Source organism: Schistocerca gregaria, unplaced genomic scaffold (assembly GCF_023897955.1).
Source record: "Schistocerca gregaria isolate iqSchGreg1 unplaced genomic scaffold, iqSchGreg1.2 ptg000378l, whole genome shotgun sequence".
In the NCBI taxonomy this organism is placed as follows: domain Eukaryota; kingdom Metazoa; phylum Arthropoda; class Insecta; order Orthoptera; family Acrididae; genus Schistocerca; species Schistocerca gregaria.
In genome coordinates, this window is record NW_026061824.1 from 8,142,894 (window position 1) to 8,164,770 (window position 21,877).

The following is a 21,877-nucleotide window of genomic DNA, read 5'->3' on the forward strand; positions in this document are numbered from 1 at the left end:
AGGTCCTAGCTCATGTCCAAGCCACCAAAGGCAGCTAGAAAGTCAATAATCGATAACAAAAACTTGGATTGTACTACTTCTTACTGGCTATTACACAAACATAGAAGCTTCATCTGTGTTCTACTATGGAGCTTTTAGTGTCTCCGCATACCGCAACACGCGACATAGCTTTGCAGACGATAAGTACAACCGTTTCAGAGAGAAGAGCGGTCAATGTGACGACCTGGCTTTAAGTCGATTCGATAACAAATGACGAAAACGGACGGATTTCTCAGGTTTTTACTACATATGAACACTTTTCACATTCTCCCTTGGTAACGCGGCTGCTAGTCCTCCTTTCATGCAAAATCTTAAGTTCCTAGCTCATGTCCAAGGCACCAAATTAGGGTAAAAAGTCAACAATCGATACATAAAACTTGAATTGTACTACTTCTTACTGGCTATTACATCAACTTAGGAGCTTCATCTGTGTTCTACTATGGTGCTTCTAGTGTCTCCGCATACCGCAGCACGCGACATAGCTTTGCAGACGATAAGTACAACCGTTTCAGAGAGAAGAGCGGCCAATGTGAAGATCTGGCTTTAAGTCGATTCGATAACAAATGACGAAAACGGACGGATTTCTCAGGTTTTTACTACATATGAACACTTTTCACATTCTACCGTGCAACTCGGCTGCTAGTCCTCCTTTCATGCAGAATCTTAAGCTCCTAGCCCATGTCCAAGGCACCAAATCCAGCTGAAAAGTCAATAATCGATACCTTTAACTTGAATTGTACTACTTATTACTGGCTATTACATCAACTTAGATGTTATATCTGTGTTCTACTATGGTGCTTTTAGTGTCTCCACATACCGCAGCACGCAACATAGCTTTGCAGACGATAAGTACAACCGTGTCAGAGAGAAGAGCGGCCAATGTGACGATCTGGCTTTAAGTCGATTTGATAACAAATGTCGAAAACGGACGGATTTCTCAGGTTTTTACTACATATGAACACTTTTCACATTCTCCCGTGCAACGCGGCTGCCAGTCCTCCTTCCATACAGAACCTTAAGGTCCTAGCTCATGTCCAAGACACCAAAGCCAGCTAAAGAGTCAATAATCGATACCTAAAACTTGAATTGTACTACTTCTTACTGGCTATTACATCAACTTAGAAGCTTCATCTGTGTTATACTATGGTGCTTTTAGTGTCTCCGCATACCGCAGCACGCGACATAGCTTTGCAGACGATAAGTACAACCGTTTCAGAGAGAAGAGCGGCCAATGTGTCGATCTGGCTTTAAGTCGATTCGATAACAAATGACGAAACCGGACGGATTTCTCAGGTTTTTACTACTTATGAACACTTTTCACATTCTCCCGTGTAACGCGGCTAATAGTCCTCCTTTCATGCAGAATCTTAAGTTCCTAGCTCATGTCCAAGGCACAAAAGAAGTGTAAAAAGTCAATAATCGATACCTAAAACTTGAATTGTACTACTTTTTGCTGGCTATTACATCAACTTAGAAGCTTCATCTGTGTTCTGCTATGGAGCTTTTAGTGTCTCCGCATACCGCAACACGCGACATAGCTTTGCAGACGATAAGTACTACCATTTCAGAGAGAAGAGCGGCCAATGTGACGACCTGGCTTTAAGTCGATTCGATAACAAATGACGAAACCGGACGTATTTCTGAGGTTTTTACTACATATGAACACCTTTCACATTCTCCCGTGAAACGCGGCTGCCAGTCCTCCTTTCATGCAGAATCTTAAGGTCCTACCTCATGTTCAAGGCACCAAAGCCAGCTAAACAGCTAAACAGTCAATAATCGATACCTAAACCTTGAATTGTACTACTTATTACCGGCTATTACATCAACTTAGATGTTATATCTGTGTTCTACTATGGTGCTTTTAGTGTCTCCGCATACCGCAGCACGCGACATATCTTTGCAGACGATAAGTACAACCGTTTCAGAGAGAAGAGTGGCCAATGTGTCGATCTGGCTTTAAGTCGATTCGATACTAAATGACGAAAACCGGCGGATTTCTCAGGTTTTTACAACATATGAACACTTTTCACATTCTCCCGTGCCACTCGGCTGCTAGTCCTCCTTTCATGCAAAATCTTAAGTTCCTAGCTCATGTCCAAGGCACCAAAGAAGTGTAAAAAGTCAATAATCGATACCTAAAACTTGAATTGTACTACTTCTTGCTGGCTATTACATCAACTTAGAAGCTTCATCTGTGTTCTACTATAGTGCTTTTAGTGTCTCCGCATATTGCAGCACGCGACATAGCTTTGCAGACGATAAGTACAACCGTTTCAGAGAGAAGAGCTGCCAATGTGACGAACAGGCTTTATGTCGATTCGATAACAAATGACGAAAACGGACGGATTTCTCAGCTTTTTACTACATATGAACACTTTTCACATTCTCCCATGCAACGCGGCTGCTAGTCCTCCTTTTATGCAGAATCTTAAGGTCCTAAGTCATGCCCAAGGCACCAAAGCCACCCAAAAAGTCAATAATCGATACCTAATACTTGTATTGTACTACATGTTACAGCCTATTACATCAACTTAGAAGCTTCATCTGTGTTCTACTATGGTGCTTTTAGTGTCTCCGCATACCGCAGCACGCGACATAGCTTTGCAGACGGTAAGTACAACCGTTTCAGAGAGAAGAGCGGCCAATGTGACGATCTGGCTTTAAGTCGATTCGATAACAAATGACGAAAACGGACGGATTTCTCAGGTTTTTACTACATATGAACACGTTTCACATTGTCCCGTGCAACTCGGCTGCTAGTCCTCCCTTCATGCAGAATCGTAAGGTCCTAGGTCATGTCCAAGGCACCAAAACCAGCCAAAAAGTCAATAATCGATACCTAATACTTGTGTTGTACTACATCTTACAGTCTACTACAACAACTTAGAAGCTTCATCTGTGTTCTACTATGGTGCTTTTAGTGTCTCCGTATACCGCAGCACGCAACATAGCTTTGCAGACGGTATGTACAAGCGTTTCAGAGAGAAGAGCGGCCAATGTGACGATCTGGCTTTAAGTCGATTCGATAACAAATGACGAAAACGGACGGATTTCTCATGTTTTTACTACATATGAACACTTCTCACATTCTCCCGTGCAACGCGGCTGCTAGTTCTCCTTTCATGCAGAATCTTAAGGTCCTAGCTCATGTCCAAGCCACCAAAGGCAGCTAGAAAGTCAATAATCGATAACAAAAACTTGAATTGTACTGCTTCTTACTGGCTATTACACAAACATAGAAGCTTCATCTGTGTTCTACTATGGAGCTTTTAGTGTCTCCGCATACCGCAACACGCGACATAGCTTTGCAGACGATAAGTACAACCGTTTCAGAGAGAAGAGCGGCCAATGTGACGACCTGGCTTTAAGTCGATTCGATAACAAATGACGAAAACGGACGGATTTCTCAGGTTTTTACTACATATGAACACTTTTCACATTCTCCCTTGGTAACGCGGCTGCTAGTCCTCCTTTCATGCAAAATCTTAAGTTCCTAGCTCATGTCCAAGGCACCAAATTAGGGTAAAAAGTCAACAATCGATACATAAAACTTGAATTGTACTACTACTTACTGGCTATTACATCAACTTAGGAGCTTCATCTGTGTTCTACTATGGTGCTTCTAGTGTCTCCGCATACCGCAGCACGCGACATAGCTTTGCAGACGATAAGTACAACCGTTTCAGAGAGAAGGGCGGCCAATGTGAAGATCTGGCTTTAAGTCGATTCGATAATAAATGACGAAAACGGACGGATTTCTCAGGTTTTTACTACATATGAACACTTTTCACATTCTACCGTGCAACTCGGCTGCTAGTCCTCCTTTCATGCAGAATCTTAAGCTCCTAGCTCATGTCCAAGGCACCAAATCCAGCTGAAAAGTCAATAATCGATACCTTAAACTTGAATTGTACTACTTATTACTGGCTATTACATCAACTTAGATGTTATATCTGTGTTCTACTATGGTGCTTTTAGTGTCTCCACATACCGCAGCACGCAACATAGCTTTGCAAACGATAAGTACAACCGTGTCAGAGAGAAGAGCGGCCAATGTGACGATCTGGCTTTAAGTCGATTTGATAACCAATGACGAAAACGGACGGATTTCTCAGGTTTTTAGTACATATGAACACTTTTCACATTCTCCCGTGCAACGCGGCTGCCAGTCCTCCTTCCATGCAGAACCTTAAGGTCCTAGCTCATGTCCAAGACACCAAAGCCAGCTAAAGAGTCAATAATCGATACCTAAAACTTGAATTGTACTACTTCTTACTGGCTATTACATCAACTTAGAAGCTTCATCTGTGTTATACTATGGTGCTTTTAGTGTCTCCGCATACCGCAGCACGCGACATAGCTTTGTAGACGATAAGTACAACCGTTTCAGAGAGAAGAGCGGCCAATGTGTCGATCTGGCTTTAAGTCGATTCGATAACAAATGACGAAACCGGACGGATTTCTCAGGTTTTTACTACTTATGAACACTTTTCACATTCTCCCGTGTAACGCGGCTAATAGTCCTCCTTTCATGCAGAATCTTAAGTTCCTAGCTCTTGTCCAAGGCACAAAAGAAGTGTAAAAAGTCAATAATCGATACCTAAAACTTGAATTGTACTACTTCTTGCTGGCTATTACATCAACTTAGAAGCTTCGTCTGTGTTCTGCTATGGAGCTTTTAGTGTCTCCGCATACCGCAACACGCGACATAGCTTTGCAGACGATAAGTACAACCGTTTCAGAGAGAAGAGCGGCCAATGTGACGACCTGGCTTTAAGTCGATTCGATAACAAATGACGAAACCGGACGGATTTCTGAGGTTTTTACTACATATGAACACCTTTCACATTCTCCCGTGCAACGCGGCTGCCAGTCCTCCTTTCATGCAGAATCTTAAGGTCCTAGCTCATGTTCAAGGCACCAAAGCCAGCTAAAGAGTCAATAATCGATACCTAAACCTTGAATTGTACTACTTCTTACTGGCTATTACATCAACTTAGATGCTTCATCTGTGTTCTACTATGGTGCTTTTAGTGTCTGCGCATACCGCAGCACGCGACATAGCTTTGCAGACGGTAAGTACAACCGTTTCAGACAGAAGAGCGGCCAATGTGACGATCTGGCTTTAAGTCGATTCGATAACAAATGACGAAAACCGACAGATTTCTCAGGTTTTTACTACTTATGAACACTTTTCACATTCTCCCGTGCAACTCGGCTGCTAGTCCTCCTTTCATGAAGAATCTTAAGGTCCTAGCTCATGTCCAAGGCACCAAAGAAGTGTAAAAGGTCAATAATCGATACCTAAAACTTGAATTGTACTACTTCTTACTGGCTATTACATCAACTTAGAAGCTTCATTTGTGTTCTACTATAGTGCTTTTAGTGTCTCCGCATACCGCAGCACGCGACATAGCTTTGCAGACGATAAGTACAACCGTTTCAGACAAAAGAATGGCCAATGTGACGATCTGTCTTTAAGTCGATTCGATAACAAATGACGAAAAGGGACGGATTTCTCAGGTTTTTACTACATATGAACACTTTTCACGTTCTGCCATGCAACGCGGCTGCTAGTCCTCCTTTCATGCAGGATCTTAAGGTCCTAGCTCGTGTCCAAGGCACAAAAGAAAGCTAAAAAGTCAATAATCGATACCTCAAACTTGAATTGTAATACTTCTTACTGCTATTACATCAACTTAGAAGCTTCACCTGTGTTCTACTATGGTGCTTTTAGTGTCCTCGCATACCGCAGCACGCGACATAGCTTTGCAGACGATAAGTAACCGTCTCAGAGAGAAGAGCGGCCAATGTGACGATCTGGCTCTAAGTCGATTCGATAACAAATGACGAAAACGGACGGATTTCTCAGGTTTTCACTCTATATGAACACTTTTCACATTCTCCCGTGCAACGCGGCTGCCAGTCCTCCTTCCATACAGAATCTTAAGGTCCTAGCTCATGTCAAAGGCACCAAAGGCAGCTGAAAAGTCAATAATCGATACCTAAAACTTGAATTGTACTACTTATTACTGGCTATTACATCAACTTAGATGTTATATCTGTGTTCTACTATGGTGCTTTTAGTGTCGCCACATACCGCAGCACGCGACATAGCTTTGCAGACGATAAGTACAACCGTGTCAGAGAGAAGAGCGGCCAATGTGATGATCTTTCTTTAAGTCGATTTGATAACAAATGACGAAAACGGACGAATTTCTCAGGTTTTTACTACATATGAACACTTTTCACATTCTCCCATGTAACGCGGCTGCTAGTCCTCCTTTCATGCAAAACTTAAGTTCCTAGCTCATGTCCAAGGCACCAAAGAAGGGTAAAAAGTCAATAATCGATACCTAAAACTTGAATTATACTACTTCTTACTGGCTATTACAAAAACTTAGAAGCTTCGTCTGTGTTCTACTATGGTGCTTTTAGTGTCTCCGCATTCCGCAGCACGCGACATAACATTGCAGACGATAAGTACAACCGTTTCAGAGAGAAGAGCGGCCAAAGTGACGATCAGGCTTTAAGTCGATTCGATAACAAATGACGAAAACGGACGGATTCTCAGCTTTTTACTACATATGAACACTTTTCACATTCTCCCATGCAAGGCGGCTGCTAGTCCTCCTTTCATGCAGACTCTTAAGCTCCTAGCTTATGTCCAAGGCACCAAATCCAGCTGAAAAGTCAATAATCGATACCTAAAACTTGAATTGTACTACTTATTACTGGCTATTACATCAACTTAGATGTTATATCTGTGTTCTACTGTGGTGCTTTTAGTGTCTCCACATACCGCAGCACGCAACATAGCTTTGCAGACGATAAGTACAACCGTGTCAGAGAGAAGAGCGGCCAATGTGACGATCTGGCTTTAAGTCGATTTGATAACAAATGAAGAAACCGGACGGATTTCTGAGGTTTTTACTACATATGAACACCTTTCACATTCTCCCGTGCAACGCGGCTGCCAGTCCTCCTTTCATGCAGAATCTTAAGGTCCTAGCTCATGTTCAAGGCACCAAAGCCAGCTAAAGAGTCAATAATCGATACCTAAACCTTGAATTGTACTACTTCTTACTGGCTATTACATCAACTTAGATGCTTCATCTGTGTTCTACTATGGTGCTTTTAGTGTCTGCGCATACCGCAGCACGCGACATAGCTTTGCAGACGGTAAGTACAACCGTTTCAGACAGAAGAGCGGCCAATGTGACGATCTGGCTTTGAGTCGATTCGATAACAAATGACGAAAACCGACAGATTTCTCAGGTTTTTACTACTTATGGACACTTTTCACATTCTCCCGTGCAACTCGGCTGCTAGTCCTCCTTTCATGAAGAATCTTAAGGTCCTAGCTCATGTCCAAGGCACCAAAGAAGTGTAAAAGGTCAATAATCGATACCTAAAACTTGAATTGTACTACTTCTTACTGGCTATTACATCAACTTAGAAGCTTCATCTGTGTTCTACTATAGTGCTTTTAGTGTCTCCGCATACCGCAGCACGCGACATAGCTTTGCAGACGATAAGTACAACCGTTTCAGAGAGAAGAGCGGCCAATGTGACGATCAGGCTTTAAGTCCATTCGATAACAAATGACGAAAACGGACGGATTTCTCAGGTTTTTACTACATATGAACACTTTTCACGTTCTGCCATGCAACGCGGCTGCTAGTCCTCCTTTCATGCAGAATCTTAAGGTCCTAGCACGTGTCCAAGGCACAAAAGAAAGCTAAAACGTCAATAATCGATACCTCAAACTTTAATTGTAATACTTCTTACTGCTATTACATCAACTTAGAAGCTTCACCTGTGTTCTACTATGGTGCTTTTAGTGTCCTCGCATACCGCAGCACGCGACATAACTTTGCAGACGATAAGTACAACCGTTTCAGAGAGAAGAGCGGCCAAAGTGACGATCAGGCTTTAAGTAGATTCGATAACAAATGACGAAAACGGACGGATTCTCAGCTTTTTACTACATATGAACACTTTTCACATTCTCCCATGCAAGGCGGCTGCTAGTCCTCCTTTCATGCAGACTCTTAAGATCCTAGCTTATGTCCTAGGCACCAAAGCCAGCTGAAAAGTCAATAATCGATACCTAAAACTTGAATTGTACTACTTATTACTGGCTATTACATCAACTTAGATGTTATATCTGTGTTCTACTATGGTGCTTTTAGTGTCTCCACATACCGCAGCACGCGACATAGCTTTGCACACGATAAGTACAACCGTTTCAGAGAGAGGTGCGGCGAATGTGTCGATCTGGCTTTAAGTTGATTCGATAACAAATGACGAAAACCGGCGGATTTCTCAGGTTTTTACTACATATGAACACTTTTCACATTCTCCCGTGCCACGCGGCTGCTAGTCCTCCTTTCATGCAAAATCTTAAGTTCCTAGCTCATGTCCAAGGCACCAAAGAAGTGTAAAATGTCTATAATCGATACCTAAAACTTGAATTGTACTACTTCTTACTGGCTATTACATCAACTTAGAAGCTTCATCTGTGTTCTAATATAGTGCTTTTAGTGTCTCCGCATACCGCAGCACGCGACATAGCTTTGCAGACGATAAGTACAACCGTTTCAGAGAGAAGAGCGGCCAATGTGTGGATCTGGCTTTAAGTCGATTCGATAACAAATGACGAAAACGGACGGATTTCTCAGGTTTTTACTACATATGAATACTTTTCATGTTCTTCCATGCAACGCGGTTGCTAGTCCTCCTTTCATGCAGAATCTTAAGGTCCTAGCTCGTGTCCAAGGCACAAAAGAAAGCTAAAAAGTCAATAATCGATACCTCAAACTTGAATTGTAATACTTCTTACTGGCTATTACATCAACTTAGAAGCTTCATCTGTGTTCTACTATGGTGCTTTTAGTGTCCCCGCATACCGCAGCACGCGACATAGCTTTGCAGACGATAAGTACAACCGTCTCAGAGAGAAGAGCGGCCAATGTGACGATCTGGCTCTAAGTCGATTCGGTAACAAATGACGAAAACGGACGGATTTCTCAGGTTTTCACTCTATATGAACACTTTTCACATTCTCCCGTGCAACGCGGCTGCCAGTCCTCCTTCCATGCAGAATCTTAAGGTCCTAGCTCATGTCCAAGGCACCAAAGCCAGCTGAAAAGTCAATAATCGATACCTAAAACTTGAATTGTACTACTTCTTACTGGCTATTACATCAACTTAGAAGCTTCATCTGTGTTCTACTATGGTGCTTTTAGTGTCTCCGCATACCGCAGCACGCGACATAGCTTTGCAGACGGTAAGTACAACCGTTTCAGAGAGAAGAGCGGCCAATGTGACGATCTGTCTTTAAGTCGATTCGATAACAAATGACGAAAACGAACGGATTTCTCAGGTTTTTACTACATATGAACACTTTTCACATTCTCCCATGCAACGCGGCTGCTAGTCCTCCTTTCATGCATAATCTTAAGGTCCTGGCTCATGTCCAAGGCACCAAAGCCAGCTAAAGGGTCAATAATCGATACCTAAAACTTGAATTGTACTAATTCTTACTTTCTATTACATCAACTTAGATGCTTCATCTGTGTTCTACTATGGTGCTTTTAGTGTCTACGCATACCGCAGCACGCGACATAGCTTTGCAGACGATAAATGTAACCGTCTCAGAGAGAAAAGCGGCCAATGTGACGATCAGGCTTTAAGTCGATTCGATAACAAATGACGAAAACGGACGGATTTCTCAGGTTTTTACTACATATAAACACTTTTCACATTCTCCCATGCAACGCGGCTGCTAGTCCTATTTTCATGTAGAATCTTAAGGTCCTAGCTCATGTCCAAGGCACCAAAGCCAGCTAAAAAGTCAATCATCGATACCTCAAACTTGAATTGTAATACTTCTTACTGGCTATTACATCAACTTAGAAGCTTCATCTGTGTTGTACTATGGCGCCTTTAGTGTCTCCGCATACCGCAGCACGCAACATTGCTTTGCAGACGGTAAGTACAACCGTTTCAGAGGGAAGAGCGGCCAATGTGACGATCTTGCTTTAAGTCGATTCGATAACAAATGACGAAACCGGACGGATTTCTCAGGTTTTTACTACATATGAACACTTTTTACATTCTCCCATGCAACGCGGCTGCTAGTCCTCCCTTCATGCAGAATCTTAAGGTTCTAGGTCATGTCCAAGGCACCAAAGCCAGCTAAAAAGTCAATAATTGATACCAGAAACTTGAATAGTAATACTTCTTACTGGCTATTACATCAACTTAGAAGCTTCATCTGTGTTCTACTTCGCTGCTTTTAGTGTCTCCGCATACTGCAGCACGCGACATAGCTTTGCAGACAATAAGTACAACCGTTTCAGAGTGAAGAGCGGCCAATGTGACGATCTGGCTTTAATTCGATTCGATAACAAATGACGAAACCGGACGGAATTCTTAGGTTTTTACTACATATGAACACCTTTCACATTCTCCCGTTCAACGCGGCTGCCAGTCTTCCTTTCATGCAGAATCTTAAGGTCCTAGCTCATGTCCAATGCACCAAAGCCAGCTAAAGAGTCAATAATCGATACCTAAAAGTTGAATTGTACTACTTACTACTAGCTATTACATCAACTTAGATGCTCCATCTGTGTTCTACTATGGCGCTTTTAGTGTCTCCGCATACCGCAGCACGCAACATAGCTTCGCAGACGGTAGGTACAACCGTTTCAGAGAGAAGAGCGGCCAATGTGACGATCTGGCTTTAAGTCGATTCGATAACAAATGACGAAACCGGACGGATTTCTCAGGTTTTTACTACATATGAACACTTTTTACATTCTCCCGTGAAACTCGGCTGCTAGTCCTCCTTTCATGCTGAATCTTAAGGTTCGAGGTCATGTCCAAGGCACCAAAATCAGCCAAAAAGTCAATAATCGATACCTAATACTTGTATTGTACTACTTCTTACTGTCTATTACATCAACTTAGAAGCGTCATCTGTGTTCTACTATGGCGCTTTTAGTGTCTCCGGATACCGCAGCACGCGACATAGCTTTGCAGAGGTTAAGTACAACCGTTTCAGAGAGAAGAGCGGCCAATGTGACGATCTGGCTTTAAGTCGATTCGATAACAAATGACGAAAACGGACAGATTTCTCAGGTTTTTACTACATATGAACACTTTTCACATTCTCCCGTGTAACGCAGCTGCTAGTCCTCCTTTCATGCAAAATCTTAAGGTCCTAGCTCATGTCCATGGCACCAAAGCCAGCTAAAAACTCAATAATCGATAAGTAAAACTTGAATTGTACTACTTTTTACTGGCTATTACATCAACTTAGAAGCTTCATCTGTGTTCTACTATTGTGTTTTAGTGTCTCTGCATACCGCAGCACCCGACATAACTTTGCAGATGTTAAGTACAACCGTTTAGAGAGGAGGGCGGCCAATGTGTCGATCCGGACTTAAGTCGAATCGATAACAAATGACGAAAACGGACGGATTTCTCAGGTCTTTACTACGTATGAACACTTTTCACATTCTCCCGTGCAACGCGGCTGCCAGTCTTACTTCCATGCAGAATCTTAAGGTCCTACCTCATGTCCAAGGCACCTAAGCCAGCTAAAGAGTCAATAATCGATAACCAAAACGTGAATTGTACTACTTTTTACTGGCTATTACATCAACTTAGATGCTTCATCTGTGTTCTACTATGGTGCTTTTAGTGTCTCCGCATACTGCAGCACGCGACATAGTTTTGCAGACGATAAGTACAACCGTTTCAGAGAGAAGAGCGGCCAATGTGTCGATCTGGCTTCAAGTCGATTCGATAACAAATGACGAAAACGGTCGGATTTCTCAGGTTTTTACTATATATGAACACTATTTACATTCTCCCGTGAAACTCGCCTGCTAGTCCTCCTTTCATGCAGAACCTTAAGGTCCTAGGTCATGTCCAAGGCACCAAAACCAGACAAAAAGTCAATAATCGATACCTAATACTTGTATTGTACTAATTCGTACTGGCTATTAAACAAACTTAGAAGCTTCATCTGTGTTCTACTATGGTGCTTTTAGTGTCTCCACATACATCAGCACGCAACAAAGCTTTGCAGACGATAAGTGCAACCGTTTGAGAGAGAAGAGCGGCCAATGTGACGATCTGGTTTTAAGTCGATTCGATAACAAATGACGAAAACGGACAGATTTCTCAGGTTTTTACTACATATGAACACTTTTCACATTCTCCCGTGTAACGCAGCTGCTAGTCCTCCTTTCATGCAAAATCTTAAGGTCCTAGCTCATGTCCAAGGTACCAAAGCCAGCTAAAAAGTCAATAATCGATACCTAAAACTTGAATTGTACTACTTCTTACTGGCTATTACATAACTTAGATGTTATATCTGTGTTCTACTATGGTGCTTTTAGTGTCTCCGCATACCGCAGCACGCGACATAGCTTTGCACACGATAAGTACAACCGTTTCAGAGTGAAGAGCGGCCAATGTGACGATCTGGCTTCAAGTCGATTCGATAACAAATGACGAAAACGGACAGATTTCTCAGGTTTTTACCACATATGAACACTTTTCACAATCTCCCGTGCAACGCGGCTGCCAGTTCTCCTTTCGTGCAGAATCTTAAGGTCCTAGCTCATGTCCAAAGCACCAAAGCCAGCTAAAGAGTCAATAACCGATATCTAAAACTTGAATTGTACTACTTCTTACCGGCTATTACATAAACTTAGATGTTTCATCTGTATTCTACTATGGTGCTTTTAGTGTCTCCGCATACCGCAGCACGCGACATAGCTTTGCAGACGATAAATGTAATCGTTTCAGACAGAAGAGCGGCCAATGTGGCGATCTAGCTTTAAGTCGATTCGATAACAAATGACGAAAACGGACAGATTTCTCAGGTTTTTACTACATATGAACACTTTTCGCATTCTCCCGTGTAACGTAGCTGCTAGTCCTCCTTTCATGCAAAATCTTAAGGTCGTAGCTCATGTCCAAGGCACCAAAGCCAGCTAAAAAGTCAATAATCGATACCTAAAACTTGAATTGTACTACTTCTTACTGGCTATTACATCAACTTAGATGTTATATCTGTGTTCTACTATGGTGCTTTTATTGTCTCCGCATACCGCAGCACGCGACATAGCTTTGCTGACGATAAGTACAACCGTTTCAGAGTGAAGAGCGGCCAATGTGACGATCTGGCTTTAAGTCGATTCGATAAAAAATGACGAAAATGGACGGATTTCTCATGTTTTTACTACATATGAACGCTTCTCACATTCTCCTGTGCATCTCATCTGCTCGTCCTCCTTTCAAGCAGTATCTTAAGGTCCTAGTTCATGTCCAAGGCACCAAAGCCATTTAAAAAGTCAATAATCGATAACTAAAACTTGAATTGTACTACTTCTTACTGGCTATTACATCAACTTAGAAGCTTCATCTGTATTCTACTATGGTGCTTTTAGTGTCTCCGCATACCGCAGCAAGCGACATAGCTTTGCAGACGATAAGTACAACCGTTTCAGAGAGAAGAGCGGGCAATGCGACGATCTGGCTTTAAGTCGATTCGATAACAAATGACGAAAAGGGACGGATTTCTCAGGTTTTTACTACATATGAACACTTTTCACATTCTCCCGTGCAACTCGGCAACTAGTCCTCCTTTCATGCAAAGTGTTAATGTCCTAGCTCTTGTCCAAGGCACCAAAGCCAGTTAAAAATTTAATAATCGATAACTAAAACTTGAATTGTACTACTTCTTAATGGCTATTACATCAACTTAGAAGCTTCATCTGTGTTCTGCTATGGTGCTTTTAGTGTCTCCGCATACCGCAGCACGCGACATAGCTTTGAAGACGATAAGTACAACCGTTTTAGAATGAAGAGCGGCCAATGTGACGATCTGGCTTTAAGTCGATTCGATAACAAATGACGAAAACGGATGGATTTCTCAGGTTTTTACTACATACGAACACGTTTCACATTCTGCCATGCAACTCGGCTGCTAGTCCTCCTTTCAAGCAGTATCTTAAGGTCCTAGTTCATGTCCAGGGCACCAAAGCCAGTTAAAATGTCAATAATCGATAACTAAAACTTGAATTGTACTGCTTCTTAATGGCTATTACTTCAACTTAGAAGCTTCATCTGTGTTCTACTATGGTGCTTTTAGTACTCCGCATACCGCAGCACGCGTCATAGCTTTGCTGTCGATAAATATAACCGTTTCAGACAGAAGTGCGGCCAATGTGACGATACGGCTTTAAGTCGATTTGATAACAATTGGCGAAAACGGACGGATTTTTCAGGTTTTTACTACATATGAACACTTTTCACATTCTCCCATGCAACGCGGCTGCTAGTCCTCCTTTCATGCAAAATCTTAAGTTCCTAGCTCATGTCCAATGCACAACAGAAGGGTAAAAAGTCAATAACCGATACCTAAAACTTGAATTGTACTACATCTTACTGGCTATTACATCAACTTTGAAGTGTCATCTGTGTTCTACTATGGTGCTTTTAGTTTCTCCGCATACCGCTGCACGCGACATAGCTTTGCAGACGATAATTGTAATCGTTTCAGAGAGGAGAGCGGCCAATGTGAAGATCTGGCTTTAGGTCGATTCGATAACAAATGACTATAACGGACGGATTTCTCAGGTTTTTACTACATTTGAACACTTTTCACATTCTCCCGTGCAACGCAGCTGCTAGTCCTCCTTTCATCCAAAATCTTAATTTCCTAGCTGATATCCAAGGCACCAAAGAAGGGTAAAATCTCATAATCGATACCAAAAACTTGAATTATACTACTTCTTACTGGCTATTACATCAACTTAGAAGTTTCATCTGTGTTCTACTATGGTGCTTTTAGTGTCTCCGCATACCGCAGCACGCGACATAGCTTTGCAGACGATAAGTACAACTGTTTCAGAAAGAAGAGCGACCAATGTGACGATCTATCTTTAAGTCGATTCGATAACAAATGACGAAAACGGACGGATTTCTCAGGTTCTTACTACATATGAACACGTTTCACATTCTCACGTGCAACGCAGCTGCTAGTCCTCCCTTCATGCAACATCTTAAGTTCCTAGATCACGTTCAAGGCACCAAAGAAGGGTAAAAAGTCAATAATCAGTACCTAAAACTTGAATTGTACTACTCCTTACTGGCTATTACATCATCTTAGAAGCTTCATCTGTGTTCTACTATGGTGCTTTTAGTGTCTCCGCATACCGCAGCACGCGACATAGCTTTGCAGACGATAAGTAAAACAGTTTCAGAGAGAAGTGCGGGCAATGTGACGATCTGGCTTTAAGTCGATTCGATTACAAAAGACGAAAACGGACGGATTTCTCAGGTTTTTACTCCATATGAACACTTTTCACATTCTCCCATGCAACTCGGCTGCTAGTCCTCCTTTCATGCAGAATCTTAAGGTCCTAGCTCATGTCCAAGGCACCAAAGCCAGCTAAAAAGTCAATAATCGATACCTCAAACTTGAATTGTACTACATATTACTTGCTATTACATCATCTTAGAAGCTTCATCTGTGATCTACTATGGTGCTTTTAGTGTCTCCGCATACCGCAGCACGCGGCATAGCTTTGCAGACGACAAATGTAACCGTTTCAGTCAGAACTGCGGCCAATGTGTCGATCTGGCTTTAAGTCGACTCGATAACAAATGAGGAAAACGGACGGATTTCTTAGGTTGTTACTACTTGTGAACACTTTTCACATTCTCCCGTGTAACGCGGCTGCTAGTCCTCCTTTCATGCAAAATCCTAAGTTCCTAGCTCATGTCCAAGGCACCAAAGAAGGGTAATAAATCAATAATCGATACCAAAAACTTGAATTGTACTACTTCTTACTGGCTATTACACAAACTTAGAAGCTCTGTGTGTGTTCTACTATGGTTCTTTTAGTGTCTCCGCATACCGCAGCACGCGACATAGCTTTGCAGACGATAATTGAACCGTTTCAGACAGAAGAGCGGCCAATGTGACAATCTGGCTTTAAGTTGATTCGATAACAAATGACGAAAACGGACGAATCTCTCAGGTTTTTACTACATATGAACACTTCTCACATTCTCCCGTGCAACGCGGCTGCTAGTCCTCCTTTCATGCAAAATCTTAAGTTCCTAGCTCATGTCCAAGGCACCAAAGAAGGGTAAAAAGTCAATAATCGATACCTAAAAATTGAATTGTGCTACTTATTACTGGCTATTACAACAACTTAGATGTTATATCTGTGTTCTACTATGGTGCTTTTAGTGTCTCCGCATACCGCAGCACGCGACATAACTTTGCAAACGATAAGTACAGCCGTTTCAGAGAGAAGAGCGGCCAATTTGACGATCTGGCTTTAAGTCGATTTGATAACAATTGACGAAAACGGACGGATTTCTCAGGTTTTTACTACATATGAACATTTTCACATTCTCCCATGCAACGCGGCTCCTAGTCCTCCTTTCATGCAAAATCTTAAGTTCCTAGCTCATGTCCAAGTCACCAAAGAAGGGTAAAAACTCAATAATCGATAACTAAAACTTGAATTGTACTACTTCTTACTGTCTATTCCATCAACTTAGAAGCTTCATGTGTGTTCTACTATGGTGCTTTTACTGTCTCCGCATACCGCAGCACGCGGAATAGGTTTGCAGACGATAAATGTAACCGTCTCAGAGAGAAAAGCGGCCAATGTGACGATCTGGTTTTAAGTCGATTCGATAACAAATGACGAAAACGGACGGATTTCTCAGGTTTTTACTACATATGAACACTTTTCACGTTCTCCCGTTCAACGCGGGTGCTAGTCCTCCTTTCATGCAAAGTGTTAATGTCCTAGCTCTTGTCCAAGACACCAAAGCCAGTTAAAAATTTAATCATCGATAACTAAAACTTGAATTGGACTACTTCTTAATGGCTATTACATCAACTTAGAAGCTTCATCTGTGTTCTACTATGGTGCTTTTAGTGTCTCCGCATACCGCAGCACGCGACATAGCTTTGAAGACGATAAGTACAACCGTTTCAGAAAGAAGAGCGGCCAATGTGACGATCTGGCTTTAAGTCGATTCGATAACAAATGACGAAAACGGACGGATTTCTCAGGTTTTTACTACATATGAACACTTTTCACATTCTCCCGTGAAACTCGGCTGCTAGTCCTCCTTTCATGCAGAATCGTAAGGTCCTAGGTCATGTCCAAGGCACCAAAACCAGCTAAAAAGTCAATAATCGATACCTAAAACTTGAATTGTACTACTTCTTACTGGCTATTATATCAACTTAGAAGCTTCATCTGTGTTCTACTATTGTGCTTTCAGTGTCTCCGCATACCGCAGCACGCGACAGACCTTTGCAGACGATAAATGTAACCGTTTCAGACAGAAGTGCGGCCAATGTGTAGATCTGGCTTTAAGTCGATTTGATAACAAATGACGAAAACGGACGGATTTCTCACGTCTTTACTACATATGAACACTTTTCACATTTTCCCGTGCAACGCGGCTGCTAGTCCTCCTTTCATGCAAAGACATAAGTTCCTAGTTCATGTCCAAGGCACCAAAGAAGGGTAATAAGTCAATAATAAGTACCTAAAACTTGAATTGTACTACTTCTTACTGGCTATTACATCAACTTATAAGCTTCATCTGTGTTCTACTATGGTGCTTTTAGTGTCTCCGTATACCGCAGCACGCGACATATCTTTGCAGACGATAAGTAAAACAGTTTCAGAGAGAAGTGCGGCCAATGTGACGATCTGGCTTTAAGTCGATTCGATAACAAATGACGAAAACTGACTGATTTCTCAGGTTTTTACTACATATGAACACTTTTCACATTCTCCCGTGCAACTCGGCAACTAGTCCTCCTTTCATGCAAAGTGTTAATGTCCTAGCTCTTGTCCAAGGCACCAAAGCCAGTTAAAAATTTAATAATCGATAACTAAAACTTGAATTGTACTACTTCTTAATGGCTATTACATCAACTTAGAAGCTTCATCTGTGTTCTACTATGGTGCTTTTAGTGTCTCCGCATACCGCAGCACACGACATAGCTTTGCAGACGATAAGTACAACCGTTTCAGAGAGAAGAGCGGGCAATGTGACGATCTGGGTTTAAGTCGATTCGATAACAAATGACGAAAACGGACGTATTTCTCAGGTTTTTACTACATACGAACACGTTTCACATTCTCCCATGCAACTCGGCTGCTAGTCCTCCTTTCAAGCAGTATCTTAAGGTCCTAGTTCATGTTCAAGGCACCAAAGCCAGTTAAAAAGTCAATAATCGATAACTAAAACTTGAATTGTACTACTTCTTAATGGCTATTACATCAACTTAGAAGAACATCTGTGTTCTACTATGGTGCTTTTAGTGCTCCGCATACCGCAGCACGCGTCATAGCTTTGCTGTCGATAAATATAACCGTTTCAGACAGAAGTGCGGCCAATGTGACCATATGGCTTTAAGTCGATTTGATAACAATTGGCGAAAACGGACGGATTTCTCAGGTTTTTACTACATATGAACACTTTTTACATTCTCCCGTGCAACGCAGCTGCTAGTCCTCCTTTCATCCAAAATCTTAAGTTCCTAGCTGATGTCCAAGGCACCAAAGAAGGGTAAAAAGTCAATAATCGATATCAAAAACTTGAATTATACTACTTCTTACTGGTTATTACATCAACTTAGAAGCTTCATCTGTGTTCTACTATGGTGCTTTTAGTGTCTCCGCATACCGCAGCACGCGACATAGCTTTGCAGACGAAAAGTACAACCGTTTCAGAGAGAAAGCGTCCTATATGACGATCTGGCTTTAAGTCGATTCGATAACAAATGACGAAACTGGACGGATTTCTCAGGTTTTTACTACATATGAACACTTTTTACATTCTCCCGTGAAACTCGGCTAATAGTCCTCCTGTCATGCAGAATCTTAAGGTCCTAGGTCATGTCCAAGGCACCAAAACCAGCCAAAAAGTCAATAATCGATACCTAATACTTGTATTGTACTACATCTTACTGTCTATTACATCAACTTAGAAGCTTCATCTGTGTTCTACTATGGTGCTTTTAGTATCTCCGCATACCGCAGCACGCGACATAGAATTGGAGAAGATAAATGGAACCGTTTCAGACAGAAGTGCGGCCAATGTGACGATCTGGCTCTAAGTCGATTCTATAACAAATGACGAAATCGGACGGATTTCTCAGGTTTTTACTACATATGAACACTTTTCACATTCTCCCATGCAACTCGGCTGCTAGTCCTCCTTTCATGCAGAATCTTAATGTCCTGGCTCATGTCCAAGGCACCCAAGCCATCTAAAAAGTCAATAATCGATACCTAAAACTGGAATTGTACTACTTCTTAATGGCTATTACATCAACTTAGAAGCTTCATCTGTGATCTACTATGGTGCTTTTAGTGTCTCCGCATACCGCAGCACGCGACATAGCTTTGCAGACGATAAGTACAACCGTTTCAGAAAGAAGAGCGGCCAATGTGACGATCTGGCTTTAAGTCAATTCGATAGCAAATGACGAAAACGGACGGATTTCTCAGGTTTTTACTACATATGAACACTTTTCACATTCTCCCATGCAACGCGGCTGCTAGTCCTCCTTTCATTCAAAATCTTAATTTCCTAGCTCATGTCCAAGGCACCAAAGAAGGAGAAAAAGTCAACAATCGATACCTAAAACTAGAATTGTACTACTTCTGACTGGCTATTACATCAACCTAGAAGCTCCATCTGCGTTCTACTATGGTACTTTTAGTTTCTCCGCATACCGCAGCACGCAACATAGCTTTGCAGACGATAAGTACAACCGTTTCAGAGAGAAGAGCGGCCAATGTGACGATGTGGCTTTAAGTCGATTCGATTACAAAAGACGAAAACGGACGGATTTCTCAGGTTTTTACTCCATATGAACACTTTTCACATTCTCCCATGCAACTCGGCTGCTAGTCCTCCTTTCATGCAGAATCTTAATGTCCTGGCTCATGTCCAAGGCACCTAAGCCAGCTAAAAAGTCAATAATCGATACCTCAAACTTGAATTGTACTACATCTTACTTGCTATTACATCATCTTAGAAGCTTCATCTGTGATCTACTATGGTGCTTTTAGTGTCTCCGCATAAAGCAGCACGCGACATAGCTTTGCAGACGATAAATGTAACCGTTTCAGTCAGAAATGCGGCCAATGTGTCGATCTGGCTTTAAGTCGATTCGATAACAAATGAGGAAAACGGACGGATTTCTCAGGTTTTTACTACATTTGAACACTTTTCACATTCTCCCATGCAACGCGGCTGCCAGTCCTCCTTTCATGCAAAATCTTAAGTTCCTAGCTCATGTCCAAGTCACCTAAGAAGGGTAAAAAGTCAATAATCAATAACTAAAACTTGAATTGTACTACTTCGTACTGTCTATTCCATCAACTTAGAAGCTTCATATGTTTTCTACTATGGTGCTTTTAGTGTTTCTGCATACCGCAGCACGCGACATAGCTTTGCAGACCATAAATGTAACCGTTTCAGACAGAAGTGCGGCCAATGTGACGATCTGGCTATAAGTTGACTCGATAACAAATGACGAAAACGGACGTATTTCTCAGGTTTTTACTACATATGAACACTTTTCACATTCTCCCATGCAACTCGGCTGCTAGTCCTCCTTTCATGCATAACCTTAAGGTCCTAGCTCATGTCCAAGGCACCAAAGCCATCTAAAAAGTCAATAATCGATACCTAAAACTTGAATTGTACTTCATCTTACTTGCTATCACATCAACTTAGAAGCTCCATCTGTGTTCTACTATGGTGCTTATAGTGTCTCCGCATACCGAAGCACGCGACATAGCTTTGCAGACGGTAATTGAACCGTTTCAGACAGAAGAGCGGCCAATGTGACAATCTGGCTTTAAGTTGATTCGATAACAAATGACGAAAACGGACGAATCTCTCAGGTTTTTACTACATATGAACACTTCTCACATTCTCCCGTGCAACGCGGTTGCTAGTCCTCCTTTCATGCAAAATCTTAAGTTCCTAGCTCATGTCCAAGGCACCAAAGAAGGGTAAAAAGTCAATAATCGATACCTAAAAATTGAATTGTACTACTTATTACTGGCTATTACATCAACTTAGATGTTATATCTGTGTTCTACTATGGTGCTTTTAGTGTCTCCGCATACCGCAGCACGCGACATAGCTTTGCAGACGATAAATGTAACGGTTTCAGACAGAAGTACGGCCATAGTGACAATCTGGCATTAAGTCGATTCGATAACAAATGACGAAAACGGACGGATTTCTAATTTTTTTACTACATATGAACACTTTTCACATTCTCCTGTGCAATTCGGTTGCTAGTCCTCCTTTCATGCAAAATGTTAAGGTTCTAGCTCATGTCCAAGGCACCAAAGCCAGCAAAAAAGTCAATATTCTATAACTAAAATTTGAATTGTACTACTTCTTATTGCCTATTACATCAACTTACAAGCTTCATCTGTGTTCTATTATGGTGCTTTTAGTGTCTCCACATACCGCAGCACGCGACATAGCTTTGCAGACGATAAATGTAACCGTTTCAGACAGAAGAGCGGCCAATGTGCCGATCTGGCTTTCAGTTGATTCGATAACAAATGACGAAAACGGACGGATTTCTCAGGTTTTTACTACATATGAGCACTTTTCACATTCTCCCGTGCAATTCGGCTGCTAGTCCTCCTCTCATGCATAACCTTAAGGTCCTAGCTCATGTCCAAGGCACCAAAGCCATCTAAAAAGTCAATAATCGATACCTAAA